Here is a 21,444-nt window from a genome sequence, read left to right as displayed (position 1 = left end):
GCCCATGATGGAGCAGACTGAATTTATAACTTTCTTCAGCCTTTTCTGGTCTGATGCAGTACCCCCTCCATACAGACAGTGGTCAACCCGTGAGAATGCTCTACGTGGTACATGGCAGACAGAGGGTGGGGATACTCAGAGTTCACATTGTACGTAACAGAACTTGGCGACTGACATAGAAATGGATATCAAATTCCTCCTGATGCAGGGTTTCAACCTGAAATGTCAATGGCTTCTTTTCTCCCACGAATGCTACTTAACCTGTTGAGTTTGTCCAGCAGATTGTTTCTTGCAGTGGATGTAGAATAATTGGTGGAAATGTCCAAAATAAGCATAACTGGAAAGCAAATTCTCCAGCAGTCGACAACTTGGGGGATGAACTTCAGATTGATCTCATGACCATTTTCTTTGCTATAGGAATTAAACACTTCCTTGTGTCATAATTTTTGTTCATGTTTTTTGACAATATTTATAATCCAACTTGTGCTTTACTTTTGTAGCTTCACCTTTTGATTGACAAAGTAGGAAATACACATTAAATAGAAACAAGTACATTACAAAGAATACTTATCCAATAAACGCTGAAAGCCATTTCAAATTCAAGGAAAAAATAATTATTCATACACTCAAGGATAAAACATCCGCATTTTCTGATACGAACTGAGCTCTTATGTGTGTGTGCCATTAATATTAGCTTTAAAAAATATTCAACAGAGAGACAGCATTCACAGAAACATCAAAATCTGTAAGCACACAATTACTTCAAACAGATTAACACAGTTGTAACAAGTCAGCAGCTGAAAGAAAAACGGAGTTTGATGCAAGGTAGACTTAAATTCCATCAATAGAATGTAAACTTTGCTTCAGTGGAAAGAGGGGTGGACAAAAATTAACACAAAGCCAAATGTATCACAACAATGTCAAAGAAATAGTTTTGATGCTGTATAATGTTTTCTATAGAACAGTACAGGCCCTTCAGCCCATTGCGTTGTGCCCACCCTTTTAACCTACTCCAAGATCATTCTAACCCTTCACTGCCACCTAGTCCTCCAATTTATATATATAAATCAAAGTGCTAGTTTTATCAAATATCGTAAGGATAGGGCATTTAGGAGACTACAGCCAGAGGATGTGTCACAGATCATACCTGCGGAGGAGTTTGGAGGGTGGCGGTTCAAAAAGCAGTGCCTCAAGAAGGTAGCATCCATCATTAAAGGTGCTCATCTTCCAGGACATGTCCTCTTCTCGTTATTACTATCAGGAAGAAGGTACTGGAGCCTGAGTGTACACACTCAACCTGTTAGAAACAGCTTCTTCCCCTCTGCCATCAGATTTCTGAACTATCCATGAAACATGGATAGTACTTCACTGTTTTGCACTGGAATAGGGACATCACCCCCATGTCTCCTGAAAATCTGAATCTGAAGAAGGCGTGCAGGCTGCTTTCAAGAGAGTGAACCCAAGGAAAGCATCTGGTCTGGATGGAGTACCTGTCTTGAGTATTGAAGACATTGTGCTGACCAGCTGGCTGGTGTATATCTTCAACTTCTTGCTCTGGCAGTGTGTGGTACCCACTTGGTTCAGGCAGGCTTCAACCGTACTAGTGCCCAAGAAGGGCATGATAGCATGTCTAAATGACTATTGCCCAGGGGTGCTTACATCCACAGTGATGAGGTGTTTTCAGAGGCTAGTGTTAAAGCATATCAGCTCCTGACCAAATGGCAACTTGGATCCACTGCAATTCACCTACTGAAGCAATAGATCTATAGCAGATGCTATCTCTTTGACTCTTCACACAACTCTGGAACATCTGGACAGCAAAAATGCATACATCAGGATGGTCTTTATTAACCACAGCTTGGCATTTAACAACATCATCCCCTCAAAACTACTACTTCCCCTCAGTGAGCTCCAGGACCTGGGTCTCAAAGGTTTCAATGGTATATTTAATATCAGAAAAATGTTTATTATATACATCCTGAAATACTTTTTCTTTGCAACCATCCATGTAAACCGAGGAGTGCCCCAAAGAATGAATGACAGTTAAATGTTAGAACCCCAAAGCCCCCCAGCTCCCCCCTCCCCCACGTAAGCAGCAGCAAAGCAATGATTCCCCCCTCCCCCACCAGCAAAAAAAAAGCATCGGAATCCCCCACCGAGACTCAAGCGTGCAGCAAAGCATCAATAAAGATACAGACTTGCAGTACCCCAAAGACTACTCATTCACTTGGTATTCGACATACCACAGGCTCTCTCTCTCTAATAAGGGAAAAAGAGGTGTCTCCGTCTCACAGTGAGAGGAGAGACATAACAAACAACTTGCTGATTTACGATGTTAAAAGTCCGTTGCGTCGTTTTTTCCCGAGCTCTGTGCCCAAAGAACTCGGGTCTTTGGGCACACAGCCAGCTTGCTGCTTTCGATCTTCCATCTCCCACGACAAACCATTTTCCTGCAGAAGCACTGACCTTCGATCCGCCCACCTCGAGAGCCACGAAATCCCGGAGCTCCGAAGGCGAGCTAATCTTCTAGGCCGCGTACCCCCTTCTGCAGTTGGCCCCAGTAGACCCCAGTCAGTTCAGATTGGCAAAACCATCTACTCCACAACCTCCATCAGCACAGGAGGACTGCAGGGATGTGTACTTAGATCCTTGCTCTACCTATGACTGTGTGGCTAAGTACAGCTCCAACACCATATACAAGTTTGCTGATGACACCACTGTTGTGGGCCGTATCAAAGGGGTTGATGAATCAGCGTACAGGAGGGAGTTTGAAAACTTGGCTGAGTGGTGTAATAACAACAACCTCTCACTCAGTGTCAGTAAGACCAAGGAACTAATTATAGACATCATGAGAGGGAAACCAGGTGTCCTTGAGCCAGTGATCATTGGAGGATCAGAGGTGGAAAGAGTCAGTAACTTTAAGTTTCTGAGTGCCACTCCATCAGAGGACCAGTCCTGGGCCCATCATACAAGTATAATTGCAAAGAAAGCACGACATCACTTCTCCTTCAGAAGTCTGTGGAGGCTCGTATGTCATCGGAAACCTTGGCAAACCTCTATCGATGTGTGGTGGAAAGTGTGCTGACTGGCTGCATTACAGCCTGGTATGGGAGCACCAATGCCTTTGAGTATAAACTCTTACAAAAGGTAGTGGATTCAGCCCAATACATCACGGGTAAAACCCTCCCAACATTCGTCACACCTACGTGAAACGTTGCTGTAGAAAAGCAACATCCATCATCAAAGATCCTCACCACCCTTTCCATGCTCTTTCTTGCTGCTGCCATCAAGTAGAAGGTACTGGAGCCTCAGGACTTGCACCACCAGGTTCAAGAACAGTTACTACCCCTCAGCCATCAGGCTCTTGAACAAAAGGGGATAGCTACACTCATTTAAGGACTCTTTTATCTTGTTATTTCATGCTAGTTATTTATTGCTGTTTGTATCTGCATTTGCACAGTTTGTTTACAGTTTATTATTCCTGATATTTACAGTTTAGTTACTGTTATATAAATTTGCTAAGTATGATTGCAGAAAAAGATTCTTGAGGATGTATGTGGTGATATGTATGTATAATAAATTTTACTTTGAACTTTGATATATTCATAAATTTTATGATGTATGTCAGTGATAATAAATTTGATTCTGATGTTGGTTATTGTAAGCTTGTCACTTAAATGCTTTGTAAGTCAGAGGAGAGAGTGACAAAAGGCTGGTCAAAAAAATGCACACAATTAAGTGGAGCAGGAAAGATAATTGATTGCAGAAATGCTGGAGTAGATGTCAGATTTAAGATCAGCAGCATGAACTGAGGAAAAATAACTGAATTAAAACTGAAAAGTCTGTTAGCAATTAATGACAAAGAAAAATAATTTGTAGGGAGTGCGCATCACAATAGGCTGAACAGCTGGAAAGTAGGAAGATAGAGAGATGACACTTCATCACTAACAATGATGGACAACACATAACAACACTGTCAGAGACAGCTATTAACTTTCAGCAGAAGTGTATTTATAAACAGTAACATACGATCATTAATTAATAATTGTGATAATAAATCAAGGCTTCAGGGCCTGGACATCCTTTCCTGAAACTTTCAGCCCATAATAAGCTCTGTAGCATGTCTTTGTCAAGGCTGTCAAGTCTCTAGTCCTAAAGTTTCCTTTGTTGAATTGATATTCTGTCTTCGTGTTATGTCTCTATGAAAGACCATCTATTGTTTCACAACACTGATGCTATAATGCAGAAGTGCTACATGCTTCTCGTTGTGAGTACAGTGTGAGTAATAAACATTAGTCCAGTGGAACAGTCACTTTGGGTTTGGCAGCAATGGAGATATACCAGTCAGTAGAAAATTCAAGATGTGCACTTTGTGAAGTATGAATGCAAAATATCTGATCAAATCATGCTGCCTGTGGCTGGTAACTCTGAAGGGGACAGCCCAAATATACAGTCTGTAGAAACTGTCCCACTAATTCAATGCCAGTCTGACCTGATTTAGGACAGGAATCCATATTAATTTCAGACAAAGAAGAATGGTATTTATTTTTGTCAGAGGCTGTTGTTGTCATCCCAAGGAAATGTCTCAGTCACCAACATCTTTCGACACCTCATTGCCCAAGGTTGGAAAGGCAGTTTATGCAGTGAACCAACCAGTTCCCCTCCACCACCACTACCTTCCACCTGGCAGAACTGGTCCTTACTCTCTACCCTTTTTCCTTTGTTTCCTCCCACTTTCTCCAGACTTGGGTTGCCATGGGCCCCAACTATGCCTGCCTCTTCGTTGGCTATGTAGATCAAGCCTTCCTTGGTGATGCACCCCAACTCTTCTCAGCCGCATTGACCACTGCATTGGTGCTGCTGAGCTTATCAGTTTCATCAACTCTACCTCTAATTTCCACCCTAGCCTTAAGTTCTCTTGGTCCATTTCTGGCACCCCCTCCACTTTATCGATCTCTCTAACTCCATCTCTGGAGACACACTGTCAACTGCCATCTTTTACAATCATACCGATTCCCAAGGTTACCTTTTCTATACCTCTTCCCACCCTGTCTCCTGTGAGAATGATGTTCCCTTTTCTCAGTTCCTTTGTCCACCGTGCCTGCTTTCCTTTCCAGGACGTCAGAGATGTCCTCCTCCTTCAAAGAGCAGGGTTTTCCTTCCATTGATGCTGTCCTCACATGCATCTCCTCCATTTCATCAGCGCTTACCCCATCTTCCCACTACCTTAACAGTGACAAAAGTTCCTCTTTCCCTCTTGTCCTTACCTACCACTCCATCAGTCTCCACATCTGACACATCAACCTCCGCAACAACTGCCATCTCTGAAGGGGTCCTACCACCAAACATTTCTTTACCCTCCCTCCTTCCCTGCTTTCTGCAGAGATTGTTCCTTCTGCGATTCCTTTGTCTGTTCCTACCTCCTCACCAATCTCCCTCCTGGCACTTAATTCCTGCAAACAGCCTAAGTGCCCATTCACCTCCTCCCTCAGCTCCATTCAGGGCCCCAAACAGTTCTTCCACATGAGGCAACAATTCACCTGCAAATCTGCTGGTGTCGACTATTCTGTCTGGTGCTCCCAGTGCGGCCTCCTCGACATTGGTGGGACCCATCGTAAATTGGTGACCACTTCGTCTGGCATCTACGCTCCATCCACCACAAGCGGCACTTCCAGGTGGCCAAACCTTAATTCCAGTTCCCATTCCTGTTCTGACCAGTTGGTCCATAGCCTCCTCTTGTGCCAAGATAAGGCCACCCTCAGGGTGGAGGAGCAACACCTTAAATATCCTGTCTGGGTAGCCTCCAACCTGATGGCATGAACATCAGTTTCTCCTTCCAGTAAAAGAAAAATTCCCTTCTGTTCCCACTTTGGCTTCTTGCTTTTTCTCACCTGCCTATCTGCCCCCTGGATCCTCTCCTCATTCCCTTTAGCTTGTCTACCCACCTGGCTTCACTCATCCCCTTCTACCATCCCCCTTCCCTCCTCCCCCACTCCCACCTTTTTATCTGGCATCTTCCCCCTTCCTTTCCATTCCTGGAGAAGGGTCTGGGCCCGAAAACTCGACAGTTTATTCATTTCCATAGATGCTGTCTGACCTGCTGAGTTCCTCCAACATTGCGTGTGTGTGTGCGTGTGTTGCTTTGGATTTCCAGCATCTGCAGAATTTCTCGTGTTTATCATACAGCGGTGCACTCAATACAGGTGGAGATAGTAGCAACTTAATTTAGCTGAGTTAAAATTTATGAGAAAAGGCGAATGGAAGTGTGAACGACTAAAGGAGTGAAAGTACACAATTCAAGTATGTTGGATTCCTCACCATAAAATAGTAAAAATAATTCTGTGGCACTTGCGCATCTATAAAAACAAAGAAGTTGTTGTGAATCTGAAAGCTGACTGCATGGGTGGTATCCTGTCCTTTTGTGCATCATGCTGGATACTGAGACCATGGGAAAAATGCCATATTAATAGAAATAAAGTTATGTTGAAAGTTAAAATATTGAAGGGGATTAAAGGGATATCTAGTGCTTCCAAAAATGTTTCAAAAAAGCCCCCGAAAATAAGGATAGTTACTCCATGCAAGATGTCGCACGAAAGCAGAAAGACTTACTACAGGTGTACTGAAGCTCAGTCAATCGAGATTAAAGAGGAAATTTGACTGACTCTTGAGGAAGAAGAATATGAAAGAAAACAGACTTAATGGGAAGAGAATTATAATTGCGCTTGGAGAGCTGTGATGCACCGGAAATGGCACAATGGTTGAATGATCGCTTTCTATACTTGAGCAGATATGACAAAAATATACAAAAATAACAATTTGAGCACTGAAAGTAGCTGATTCTGCCCACACCCCTCCAACCTCCACTCAAAATGTCTAATTTGTACAGAATAACCACCACAGTCAAATAGGCACAATAATCAATTTGGGATAAAGACCGAGGAGTTCAAATTGATAAATTTCATCTTATATTTTTAATAAGGTCATTTAGCCCATCAGGAGCATTCAGCTTTCTAGTGAAATGATCCTATTTGTCCTTTTCCCTCTCCTTAATTTCCTGCAGCTTGTGTTTGTTCTCTCTTTCCCATGCCTATACCCTCACTTTTGATTCCTTTTCCCATTGACTTCACTGCAGGATAATTTGCAGTTGTCGGCTAACCTTCCAGACCTAGGTTAAGCCCAGAAAGGTGCAGGGAGAATGAGCAAACTTTCCACAGACAACACTAGATGCCAGAATTGAACCTGAATTCCTAGAGCTATGAGGCTCCATTTGGATAAACTTTGAACAAGTAGATAATTAGGTCAAAAATCAAGCAAGTCATGAACTGCCAAATTCAAACTCATTCAAATCTTCAGCTAAGCCATTTGGCCTGTTTGGACATGTTTGAAATAATGTCAGAGGGTGCAGAGGAGATTAATCGAGCTGATTTAGAAGAATCTTGCTCTTTGGTTATGCAAAACAAAGTTTTTTTTATTTAAAACTTCGTCAGCCATATGTGTTTGAGTTAGGTGCTTTAATGTTCAGAAAAATAATTTGCATCAGTCAGTAAAGTGGTATTACTGAACATAAGTTTAAAAGAGTGAAATGAGCTGCTCATTTATTTTGGCATTGTTAAAGGTTGTAATAATGTGGAAGAAAAGTCCATAATGTCTTTTTGAACAGATGTGTAATTGGTAGGGCATTATAAAATTGATTGCCACAGATGTTCTGTCCACTTCCAAAATATAGTTAATTTTGTTAACTTCTACAGTTTTATCTCTGATTACCTTCAAAACTGGGAGCTAGTTTAAAGCTGCTTTAAATCAACACTTATTTCTCAATAAGAATTTTAAAACTTACATAAACAGATGCTGGATTTAAAAGGCAATTAAAATCTAGTATTAATGCAGCAATACTCAAAGGACAGGAGGAACTCAACTGCTAGTGTTAATGCTTTCATGCATTTATGTCAATGTAATTTTAGCCCATCATACTTTACATTGCCAATTCTTGTGCATCTTTTCCATTCATTATATTATGCATCAACAAAAATTATAATCGTAATTCTATTCAGAATCACTGTCATTAACTCCAGATAAATACTGAACCATTGATTGAGATAACTAATTAGAAAAGCATTTAAGGAGAAAAAGAAAGTGAATTGCTCTTTAATTTCAAGTTGTTTAATTTGTAAAAAAACATTAAACATAAGAGCTGGATATTTTGACAATACAAATATACATGCAAATATTTAATCAAGTTTAATTCTTTGAGCTTCATACATATATCTCCATTTTCCATGTTCTGCCTCACTAATATTTCTCACATTTCTGACATTCAGCTGGTCAGGTTTGTACTGGTTCTTGGGGCAGTCTCACTCTCCATCATGTTGTCCTGTAACCCATTCTCCCTCGTGCCCATCAATTCCATCCTAATTCTCCTAATGCTAAACTACATTTGGAGTAATTTATAGCAATTAATTAATTCACCAGCATACCTTTCACAAGTGGGAGGAAACTGAAAGATCCAGAGGAAACCCAACTGTAGCACCAGAGGAAAGGATTGAATCTGTGATGCAACAATGCTTGCATGTGATTACAACTCTTGCCACTTGCAGAACTTTGACTACATTTTGACATACTTTATTGGGTATAAAGCATGTTGGAACATCCCGAAATGGACATGAAAGACAATATAAACTTTTGCTTTTTGCTTTCTAATTATAACTCAAATCTCATTAGAACACGCACATGCGCACTCATGGTTAAGGTGTTATGAGCAAACATATAGCTCATTTGGAAAGTTAACTATTTTCCAGCTTTGAGCAAAGGATTTTGGTTCTGCTAATGGAATATTGCCCCAGCGACTTTATAGCTGTAGATGGTTTCCTGTGCTCTGACATTGAAATGTTGATTACAAATGTATATGCTCTTTGTGAAAAATCTATCTCTTTAACTTCAGACCTACTTCAATTGGAGAATGGAGAAGTATTTGCTACCTTTATAATACTATGGAGTTTTGCACATAAAAGTCTTGTTAGCATTCAAGCGCCAAAGGAAATACCTAGTGCCAAAGTTAAATACACTACACTTCTGATTATCAAAATCGCAGCTGACCTGGATGGATGTAAATGATCTTATGGCACTATAGTTGTTCCTTTCCTTGCCTTATGATGTATTGAGCACCATTTCATTACATTTATCTTTTTCATGAGGCCAAGTTGCTAGCTCAGTGCTAAATCCAGCATGGATTGAAATCATGCAAGGAGCCAGCTGGATTCGAACCCGAGACTGTCCGCCTCAAAGTCCGGTGCTGATGCCAGTACAGCACCGGCTGGCTATATGCCATTATTACAAAGAGCAAAAGAGTTTTCGCCAATATTCTGGTCAACACTTCTTCCTTGTTCAACAAAAGAAGAGCCGGCTGTCTGATCTTTCTCATATTGCTCTTTGTGGGAGGTTGTCCACAAATTGACTGCTATTTTCCAACATTAACAACAGCAACTACAATTCAAAACTAATAAGATGTTCATCAGAATGTGAAACATCTGAGAAACATGTATGTGTGAGGAAATTATGCAATAATGGAGAATCATTGTGGTGTCTCTTGAATGATAGATTGTGTACAGTGATATTAAAATACATTTTGAAACTGACCTGTGAAAACTGGCGTAACTATATAAGCATGCTGAAAATTAATTTAAGCTTTAAGACTGCCCCAATCACATACATGTGGAAAGTGCATTTAACATCAAAAGATATCCAAGGATATATCAAAGAAGTACTTGTAAAACAAAAGATTGGTGCCGAGCCACTTAAGGACCAAAAGTGATGAGTTTGAAGGGAGAGATTAATAAGGCAAGTGGGCTGTGAACTGAAAGCATGGCTGCCAAAGGGAGGCAGGTCAAATTTGAGGACAAAATTGGTGAAGTTTAGATGAGTCAGAGGTTCACTGCTGAATCAGTTAAGGAGAGCGGGGAAGTTGAAAATTTGAAGGGCGAGGATTTTGCAATTAAGTTTTGCTTAACTGTGTCACCTTTGACGAGCAAATGAAGGACAAATTAGGACAGAAGCAGCTTACAAACAATATATTTTGGAAATAATGGGATAGATTTCATATATACCCTATGCTTCAGAAATATTTTCTTGATGCTCTCTGGATAATTTGTTATCTTTCCCAAGCAGTGGTAGTATCTACTGATTTCTATTAGAGACTATTCTTGGAACTGGTACAGATCTTCTTCACTCTTCACAAGTTTCAGCTGTAACCTTAGAAGTTTCATTTTTATGATATAACAATGACAGATGAAGAAAATGCCCCCCCCCCCGATGAATTGATTACTTTTTGGTATACTTGCATAATTTGCATCAGTTGACTTCTGTCAGATCTTTTTTATTAGTCTTTTATTGTATATTGAAAAGCATCTGCTGTGGATTTGCACGCGATTCATAAATACAAGAAGTTGTCAATGTCCACATCTGTCTGTGTCATCATGTCGTGCATTTCTTCATTGCAGAGATAGTCCTGCTTGTTGTTTTCAGAGTTCAGAACTCTGATAAGCCCAATACAAATTGCAGTTCTTTATTTGTATTGAATCCATTTGTTCAAATCAATTCCTTGGACTTGAGGGCAAAAGAATAATTAGACACTAATTTGTTTGTTAAAGTCATTGTGTCTTGCATTTCTGTCATGTTTGACAAACACCAACTTCAAATACGCAGTGGTGCAAAGCAAAGCTTTGCAGTGCCAAACTAATGAATAGCCCTATCAGTTAAGTCACTAAAAGATCTTTCACGTTGTTCTACTTGATCTGTGCCACACTGCTCCATCGCAGTCTACAGACCTCATATTTAAAGCTAAATGTCACGGTATCACAGGCTTCTGAGCGATCTTGGTGGCCTTTTCTCTTGACTGAATTTTCTGAATTAACCACATTTTGTACATGTTTTCATTGCAGCGTAGAGAAAGTGATGTTTGTGTTCTCACTGACTTTCAGGTGGAATGTTAAATGGTCTCGAGCAGCTCCTCAATAACTGATATGTGGACAGGTGTCTGCAGTACTGTCTTTGCTGATCTATGGGAGATTATATTAAAAAAATAAATCAAATATATAGAGTCATAGAACACTACAACACAGAAACTGGCCCTTTGGCCCATCTAGTCCATGCTTAACTATTAATTTGCCTTGTTCCATTGACATATACCCAGACTCTGGTCCTTCATTCTCCTCCCATCCATGTACCTATTCAAATTTCTCTTAAATCTTGAAATTGAACTCACATCCACCACTTATACTGGCAGCTCATTCCACACTCTCATCACCCTCTAAGTGAAGAAGTTCCTTCTCATGTTGCCTTAAACATTTCACTTTTCACCCTTAACCCAGGACCTCTAGTTCTAGTTTCACCCAACCTCAGTGGAAAATGCCTGCTTTCATTTACCCTATCTATAACCCCTCACAGTTTTGTATACCTCTATCAGATCTCCTCTCATTCTTTTTACGCTCTGTGGAATAAAGTCCTAACCTATTCACCCTTTCATTATAACTCATCTCCTCAAGTCCTGGCAACATCCTTGTAAATTTTCTCTGCACTGTTTCAATCTTATTGGTACCTTTCCTGTAGGTAGATGACCAGAACTGCACATAATACTCCAAATTAGGCTTCACTAACGTCCTGTACAACTTCAATATAACATCCCAACTCCTATCCTCAATACATTGATTTATGAAGGCCGATTTGCCAAAACTTTTTTTACAACCTGTGACACCACTTTCAACAAATTATGGACCTCTGTTCCCAGATCCCTCTGTTCAATTGTACTCCTCAGTGCCTCACCACTCATCATGTAAGACCTACCTTGGTTTGTCCTCCCAAAGTGCACCACCTCACATTTGTCTGCATTAAATTCCGTCTGCCATTTTCCAGCCCATTTTTCCAGCTGGTCCAGATCCCACTGCAAACTTTGATAGCCCTTTTTGCTGTCCACTATGCTACCAATCTTGATATCACCTGCAAATTTGTTGATCCAGTTTACTGTATTATCATCCAGATAGTTGATATAGTTGACAACAGTGGACCCAGCACTGATACCTGAGGCACATCACCAGTCACAGACTTCCAGTTAGGGAGGCAACCATCTGCTACCACTCTCCAGGTTTTCCTTCAAAGCCAGTGTCTCATCCAGTTTACTACTTCATCTTGAATGCCAAACAATTGAACTTACTTGACAAAACTCCGATGTGGAACCAGAACCTTGTTAAGTGTCTTGCTAAAGTCCATGTAGACAACATCCACTGCCTTGCCTTCATCAACTTTCCAGGTAACTTCCTCGAAAAAGTCTGAGAGGTTTGTTTAACTCGACCTACTATGCATAAAGCCATGTTGTCTATCCCTATTCAGTCCCTGTTTATCCAAGTACTTATTTATCCGGTCACATAGATTATCTTCCAATAACTTACCTTCTATTGAAGTTAAGCTCACCAGCCTGTAATTTCCTGACTTTTTCTTAGAGCCTTTCTTAAACAATGGAACGACATTAGCTATCCTCCAATCCTCTGGCACTTAACTTGTGGCTGCAAATGTTTTGAATATCTCTGTTAGAGTCCCTGAAATTTCTGTACTAGACTCCCACAGGGTCCGAGGGAACGGGTTGTCATGACAGGGGATTTATCTGTCCTAATTTTTCTCAAGACAGCAAAAACCTCCTCCTCCTTTTGGCGCATGCATAGATGACCGCTCTGAACTTCAAGAGGACCAATTTTGTCTCTTGCTATCCCTTTCTTCTGTAGAATCACTTGGAATTGTCCTTCACCTCATCTGCAAGAACGACCTCATGCTTTCTTTTAGCCTTCCTGATTTTCTTCTTAAGTGTTCTCTTGCATTTTTAATACTCCCCGAGCCCCATATTCTCCTGCCTGCCTGCACTTGCTATGCACCCCCTTCTTGTTAGCCAGGGCCTTAATATCTCTCGAAAACCAAAGTTCCTTAAACCTGGTATTCTTGCCTTTTATTCTGATAATGTACATGTTAAGAAAAGAAACAAATGACACAGGTGAATTTGATCTCTGAGCCAAGTGGAATCTTAAGAGCTTCCAGTTATTTGGTGTTTTGATCCATACCCTTCAGGTTTTTTTTATATAACTGACAATGGTGAGGTGGAAATGTGGATCAGGTATGTGGCCAGAGCCAGGATTGGAATCGTGGGTCAGGTGTGTGGTTGGAGTGTTGGGCAAAGCACTTGTGCAGAACTTTGATCGGCCCGAAACATCGACAATGCGTCTCCCTATAGATGCTGCCTGGCCTGCTGTGTTCCACCGGCATTTTGTGTCTGTTGCTTGAATTTCCAGCATCTGCAGATTTCCTCGTGTGTGCAGAACTTTGTGTATGATTATGTTTATGTGTGTGTGTGTGTGAGGATATATATATACACATCTATAATGTGCACAAAAAGAATAATAGTGAGGTATCGTGATTTTGTTGCACCAGTAATTCTGTCTTTGTAACAATAATCTGGCACTTGCCACTTATTTTGGGAAAGGAATATGTTTAAAAAGTACTCTTCTCCAACTTTATCAGAGAGAGGATCAATGTTTTTTTAAAAAATGATTCTATATCAAAGATTTAATCAAAAACTTTGCTTTTAGCTGTATCAAATAGGGTGAGTTTCAGATTACTCAACTTAATTAGACCTCATTTTAATTTAATTTCTCACTTGCATTCACAAATTCAGTGCATCTTTTACAGCTTGTAAACCAGAAGGAGTAAAACAAATTTGCATGGCTTCAGGGAATTAAGATGGGAAAAGAGACTGATGGGATTGCTTTGCTGGAGGGTGGTATGTACTGAATGGGCCAAATAGCCATATGTAAAAAGGCTGGTTTTGTGGAGGAGGAGGATTAGGTAAGAAGTTATGATTGGCAGTAAAGCTTCATAGGTGGATGTTCCAGTCATAGGAACGTAGTCCAGATACCCTAATTTGATGATCCCTTTTACATGTGCAAGTATTTATTTGATTAACATCGGTAACTCTCTTTCTTTTGTAGAGTCATTACGTCACATATATTCGTGTGTGGTCCAAGATGACAAAATTCATTTCCCCATTTTCTAGACTTCCATCATTTTCTCTGTAGCAAAAACTGAAGAGAAATATTCATTAAAAATCTCACTCCTTTCCTCAGTTCCACTTCTCTACCATGAATGTAAATCCTGGGACATTAAACTAAAGTCCTAGGGACACGAGAGTGTAGATACTGGGAATATAGAGAAGAAAACAAAAAGCTGGAGGAATTCAGTGGGTAAGGCAGTATCTATGGAGGATAACGGCCAGTTGATGTTTGGGTCAGACTGTTCATCAGGAGATCAGCTTATGTGGCTTGTTCACTGCATTTGGATGCACCGTCAAACACAACCAGACTCCTTTACCCATCCTCTAACCTTTGTTTGCTCTGACGGGCTCTCTAATTTTTGGCCTTCCATGGCCATTTCGTTTTTTTCCCTTCCATCGATCCCAGTTCCATTGAATCTCAATCCTTGTGTCCTGTCAAGATCCCTTATCCTCCGGAGCTGTTCTCCATTTTCCCAAAAAATCTAAAGTATTTTCTCCAGTGGCTCGTCTGCACTGTGCTTTTTTTTTCTGCTCATGGTAGAGTTTGCCATCCATGAGATTCTGCTTCTAAATCTGTTTCCTGACTCCTCCTTAAAAAAAACTCTCTGCAGGACTTGTCCCTTTTTTTGCCTATCTCATTTGTTCTGAAGTGGACCATGACCTCTGGTTGTTCACTGTCTGCCTCTAAATCACTCGCTACCTTTGACCGTAGCAACAGGAAGCAACATCCTATGGTGGAATCACATCACTGACCACAGAAAAGCCAAAGTGTGCCTTTAACTATAGAAATCCCTGTAACTATTGCAACTCAGCTACTCCTTCCCTATTTAGCTCAGTGACTCTAGGTGCTATGATCTTAGCTATGGCTGCGTTCCCAGAAAAAAAAACTCACCTCAAAATCAGAACATGGAGATTAGGATGCCCTTTCAATCTACCAGCTGACTTTTTTTTCTTTTGCTACCTGCTCACAATCTGCCTGCTCTCCCTTGAGCTGCCTGAAATGGACCATATCCCTCACACTCAGCTTTGTATATGGATCACAGTATCCAAAGGATGAAGTTGAGGTTCTTTCAGCTGTATCTATGGCTGACCTGGGGTTCCCACATAGTATAAAATGTTTATAAATGGCACTTGATGCCTTGCCATATCTCCACATATTTGATCAAATCTCTAGATAGCAATAAAATACCAAAACTACGCCTCTTTCCCCTTGCTGCATCAAATTCTCAGATTCATCAACATTCTGAGTCTTGTATAGTAGTAAAGCAGTATGCAATGGAAGAGGGTTCTTGTGACTTCCTGGATTTACCAAATCAAATTTAGTGTGGAATAGCTGATAGTCTTGACTCTAACCAAAATGTTCTCCTTTCCTAAAGTATTGAGGTTGGATTTCAGGCTGAATAACTAACAATGGTGCGAGTATTCCCACCTAGCCCGGCACCTGCTAGGCAATCACTGATGAGTATTACATTCCTGGAAGGGAGTATGCAGCATAAAATCGGCATGCTTCCTGCAAGTCAGCTGACCAGAGTTTGGTTAACAGTACGTCACAATCTTTACTGATTTTCAGTGACTTCATACCACTGCAATTCAAATGAAATTAGAATGAGAAATGAATACCATGAATTCAATGTTCCAGTTCTTCCGGTCTTTCTGGTTAAGATGACCCTTTAAAACAGAAGCATTTTATACAAGTTTGAACTACTTGTGGGTCGTTGATCATTTTCAAACTTAGAAATAATTTTGTGCATGATCAAGCAACTAGGTAATATTTAAGGTATTATTAGATCAGTAATGATTGAAAGTAGCTTTTTAGATAGGTAGAGAATGGATACTATGATAGCATAGTGGTTTGTGTAACTTTGCGTAATACTGTTACAGCACCATTGACCTGGGCTCAATTCTGCTGATGCTTGTAATATGTTCTCCCCGTGACTGACCATTTCCACTGTGTGCTCCGGTTTCCTCCCGCATTCCAAAGAAGTGCCGCTTAATAGGTTAATTAGTCTCATGGGTGTAATTGGGCGGCAAGGGTCGTTGGGTCCGATTATCTCTAATTAAAAATAAAAAGAACAATTTCTGAAGCAAGATTCAGTAAATAGGATGTATACTCCAATGGTAGTAATCATCATTCCAGGAGGGCTGAAGAATTGATTTGGTTATTACAACTATTCATTCAGCAGTTATGAAGCCAGGGATACACAATAGTGAGATTATGTTAATGTCAACTACTGTCCAATGAAACATGGAATACAATCACTTGTAATTTGGGAAATATGACACCCAATTTGCATACATAGTTCCAAAATAACAGTGGTTGATGTGTTTGACATTTTTAAGAGGTATTTCAAACTACACTGTGGTTTAGCTTGTAGAGACTTTGGTTCAATCTTCTGTAAGTTGCTCCCTGAATATATATGCGTAGATGAAAATAGGAGGAACATTTGCATTAATGCAAGTTGATGGTTGGTGTCTCTCTCTTGTGTTAGCCTTGACATTGGCGTGAATAACCCTGCTTTTGTTCACATTTATACCAAGGGGTCTTGCACATCCTCTTCTTAGAGGGCAAACACAGCCTCAGTTTAGCATGCTGTCAATTCTGGTGCAACGACAGAGTACACATTTGCCTTGTTTTTGTTATAACTGGAGCTTTTTAACATATGAGGTGTTTTGATTTCAGAGCCAAATATAACCAATCATCTGGAATATAAATTGAAGAAAATGAGATAAAAATTATTTTAATCTGAAACCATTTTAACATTAATGCTTGAAATATATAATTTCTTTTGAAACTCAATGCATTGATTGTTGCTGTGAATCCACAATTTATGTAGAAATAGGATGGTGTAATGAATCGAATGTTCGTCATTCACTATCGTTAAATCTTCCAATAGATTCAAAATAATGATGGATTGATTCCTTTTCTGGAAATTCTTTTAAAGTTGACACCCTTATCTTAATCCTAAATGATCTGATTTATGTTACCCTTCATTGGTGTCTATGGATGAGAATGTTACATTTGAATCGGAATCAAAACTAAGTTTATTATCACTGATACGTGGTGAAATTTATTGTTTTGTGGCAGCAGTATAGTGCAAGACATAAATATTACTACAAGTTAAAATTTAAAAAAAAAACAAATGAGTAATTAGTGCAAAGAGAATGCCAAGAGTCACGAGTTGGGGGGACTGGGGAATGTATTTGTTTTCTAGCTGTTGGATGGGTATATCAAAACTCATAGTGGTATTTTCATGTATAAGAGTAGTAAAGGGTATGGAATAAAGACAATGAATGGACTGCTAATTGACTGGCAGGACAGGATCAGTGACTGAAAGGGCATACTACCTCTCAGAATACAAATGAACAGGGAAACGGCGAGCTTACTGCTGTTGAACAGTGTAATCCAAGTTGTGCAACAACTGAAGACCATATTTCAGTTATGTTACGACACCAACAAAATAGAAGATGCTAATTTATTCTCACTTGTTTCTTAGTTCGTTGTGTGTTACAGTAAATGACCTGCTGTAAAATCTGAGAGATTCCCTCTAAAGAGGAAAAACAAGTTATTGTTCTGTGGGTGTAGCAATACTTTGTAAAATGCGGCTTCTTTAGAAGAATTCTAAGAATCCACCTGGATTGTATCCAGTTTTAGTTTGTCATCTCCTAAAACTGATGATGATAGTCTGAATGTAAATCAGTTTTAGTTGGGTATAGATCCTTTTTTGTTTACATACAAAAAAGACCCAAATAATGTGGGCATTGCAACTATGTGATAGATATATGTAAAAAATATTTCTCTATGTGGGAACTGAATAAAAGGCTGATATTCATTGCCCATTGTCAGTGTCCCATGTGTCATTTTCTTCAAAAATGAAAACAGTTTGATAGAACTAAATGGCATGGTTGGTCACTTTGGGGCAGGAATTCAAAATCATCCGTTTTGGCATGGGGAACTTGGCTTGCATCTGGCCTGGGCCTAACAGGAATCAGATTTATTCACTAAGCTAAGGTAGTAAATCAGTTGTGAATTTTCATTTGCCAATTGCATAATTATTTATAGTTTTATTTCTAGATTTCTGTTTGAGCCAAATTTAAAATTTTCAGATTGCTCATGTGGGATTTGAACTTGTATTCACTGGTTTACTGCTGAATACCTCAACCAAATTTGAAACAAAAATGCTGGACGCACTTGGCAGGATTGATGATCTCCGAGGAGATAGAAAGCAAGCTAACATTTTGGATCACTGGTCCACAATATACAGCTCAGTAACAGTAACCATGAAACTGCTATGGGGTTGTCGTGGAAACCTCTCTGGTTCACGAGTGTCTTTCAGGGAATTAAAGTTGCCGTCTGTACCGTATAGCCTACAGTATAATAAGGGACTACTTTGTTTTAGTAACACATCATTGAATGCGCTGTTAGGCGCATATTGACCATGCACTGTTAGGCGCGTATTGATCTGTACTTGTGTGCCAAGTTTGGACTCTACCAGTAAAGAACCATGAAACTTAGCTCCCTTCTCCAGCGTTTTTATTAATACCATTGTTCTGTAGCCAGGCCACATACACAACAAATTGGTGACAGGTTAATGAACTTACATCTTATCGGGATGCTGTGCTTTAGTTGATAATGACACTCGGAGGAAGAGCACAAGGAACGAGCCAAGGAGCAGGAGAAGGAGGCAGAGCAAGGCTGCGAGTCTGAAAGGAAGCGGGAGCACAGCCGGGGTCAGGAGCGGCGGGGGACCAAGAGACACAGTTGGAGCCGCAACATGTCCAGGCGAGACCACAGCAGGTGCTGACCCCCAGGGGCTGAGGGTCTGCCTGCCCCAGAAAGGAGATAAAAAGGAGCGGCACACACATCTAGATGGAGTGCGCTCGTGGTGCTAGCAAAAAGGACACGTGTCAAAAAGAAAACAAGGGGAAAATGGGGCTAAATTAACATAACAAAGATGGTTATAACTGGAACCGTTACAGCATTTGATAGTGGCATTGAAGACTGGGTAACTTACATTGAAAGAGTGGAGTTATATTGTGAGGCTAATGGTGTTACTGATGAAAAGAAAGCCAGTGTTTTACTCAGTATTATGGGGGCAAAAACATGCGGGCTGCTACGGAGCTTGTTAACCCCTGAAAAGCCAGCTGACAAATTTTTCAAGCAAATAGTAGAGACTCTCCAATAGCATTTAAACCCCAAACCACAGGTCATTGCTGAAAGATTTAAATTTCACAAACGGAATCGGAGCAAAAATGGAAGCACTTCTGAATATTGTGCTGAATTGTGCAAGTTATCAGAACATTGTCAATTTGGAGCTGGTCTATCAGACGCATTGAGGTTAGTGTGTAGCATGCACTGTGAAACCATGTCGAAGAAGCTCCTGTATGAAAAAGACCTTTCATTAGAGAAGGTGCTGAACATTGCAGTGTCGATGGAAATAGCAGCCCGGGGTGCTTCAGAGATACAACAAAAATCTCTGGAATATGCTACAAATAAAATGTCACTGAACAGAAATGAGGGAAAGAAATGTTACCGTTGTGGGAACATGTCACACCACCTGTTTGTTTAAAGACAAAGAATGCAGAAACTGTGGCAAATAGGGCCACACTGGCAGAGTATGCAAAGCTAGTAAACAGCAGAAAAAGGACAAAATACAGAGAAACAAGAAACCCCAGAGAGGAAAGCAACAATGTGCACAAAATGAAAGAAAGCAGTACTGATGAAAACGACTCAGACGAAAGTGAATTGTCTTGTCTGCAACTTCACAGCGTGAAAGAGAAAGATGATGGAAGAGTAATATGGATCACTCCACAAGTGGCAGGCGTGAGACTGACAACGGAGTTAGACACAGGCTCAGCTTTAACAGCGATCTCTGTACACAACTACAAATAACTGTTTTCTTACATACCTCTGAACGAACTAAACTACTGCTAAAGACTTACACAGGACAGAGAGTGCATACAAACGCAAAATTAAAGTGACAGAGGCAAAACACAACAACTGAATGTCTATGTACTGAAAAATGGAGGACCACCGTTGCTGGGACGGGAATGGCTCAGGAAAATCTAGTTGGATTAGTACACCATCAAGGCACTAGATGTGTCGACAAAGGAGGGCAGTTCGGCAGGGAAGATGTCTGCAGCTCTCCTCTCACCCATTGTCAACTATTACAATAACGAGGAGGAGCTAGACAGCATCGACGATGAGGACGAACGCAATATAGGTGGCCACGACTCGGATGAAGATACAGAGGATGCAAGTGAGTCAGATATTGCCAATAAGCAGGATGATGAAGACTACCTGGAAGTAAAAGAGCAGATGTACCAGGAGAAATTGACCTCTCAAAAGACAGCTACAGCAGTTACAGGAAGGCACTTCGCAGGAGTATCAGAAAAGGATGAAGAAACTAGATCAATAATACAAGGAAGGAATACAAAATGCAGAGCTTTCTCTGCAACTGGAGACAGAGCAAGTGGAAAGGAATTATATTGAAGAGACAAAAGCAGCAGTGAAGGAATTTGAAGATAAAAAGATTGAGTTAGAAGAAAGCAAAAAGATGATTCAGAATGAGAGGCTAACAATGGAACTCACAGGAGATTCTATGGAGGTCAAGCCAATAATGACTAGGAAACTAAGGAGGAGACCTTATGACCCTGTTCCAATTATAGACTAAAGATGAAAACCTGCACCTGCACAGTTAAATTACTTGTTAACAGATGAACAGATAATGTAAGATCTGTGAACTCTCAATAAGCTTAAATCTCCGAGAAGACCAGCATCTCCGTCTTCTCCTGAGCATCTTCCCAGCACTCCTGCTGAATCACCAGCACGAAGATATGAAGCGTGAATAGAAGATGGGAAGTTATGTTACGATTAGAGATGGTATCATGAAGGTCAGGCTATCTATTTGGAATCCAAGGAGAATACGAGAATTGGCTGTGTAATTAGCTCAGTTGGAACAAATGAGATATGGGTAAGGAGGACAAGTGATAGCACAAAGATGCGTATATATCTAGGACAGCTGCACAGAGGAGTCTTCATTATATGGAGGCGATCTGCTGACTAGAACTCTTTGCAAGTTGGAAGTGCACATCTTCTTAACTCCCTATGTTCAGAGGTCAACTTTTCATGACTCTTATGGAAATCTGTATGAAAACAAACAAGTTTATTGACAGACGTTACCCAGAGAGGCAGAGAAGACCCCCCTGAGACTTGAGTTATAAATGGTTCTTAGACCAAAAGTTTAAAAAAAAGGTTTGTTATAACTTGATACTATTACGTTACCTTGCTATAATTTGATATTATTAAGTTACTAAGTAAACATATGGTAGGCATTTTTATGTTAAGGGTAAACATATTTGTT

The 21,444-nt window shown here is 40.3% G+C and overlaps 1 protein-coding gene and 1 pseudogene across 3 annotated transcripts in view; both read left to right on the top strand.

Moving 5' to 3' along the window:
• The window catches only part of LOC140728185 (partitioning defective 3 homolog B-like), a 1,189,360-nt gene that overhangs the window by 75,450 nt on the left and 1,092,466 nt on the right, over positions 1–21,444 (top strand). The window lies entirely within an intron of this gene.
• LOC140727421 (sin3 histone deacetylase corepressor complex component SDS3 pseudogene) lies at positions 20,214–21,147 on the top strand (annotated as a pseudogene).

Source organism: Hemitrygon akajei, chromosome 5, assembly GCF_048418815.1.
Source record: "Hemitrygon akajei chromosome 5, sHemAka1.3, whole genome shotgun sequence".
NCBI lineage: Eukaryota > Metazoa > Chordata > Chondrichthyes > Myliobatiformes > Dasyatidae > Hemitrygon > Hemitrygon akajei.
Note: the sequence above shows the minus strand (reverse complement) of the source record. Positions and strands in the feature narration are given on the sequence as shown.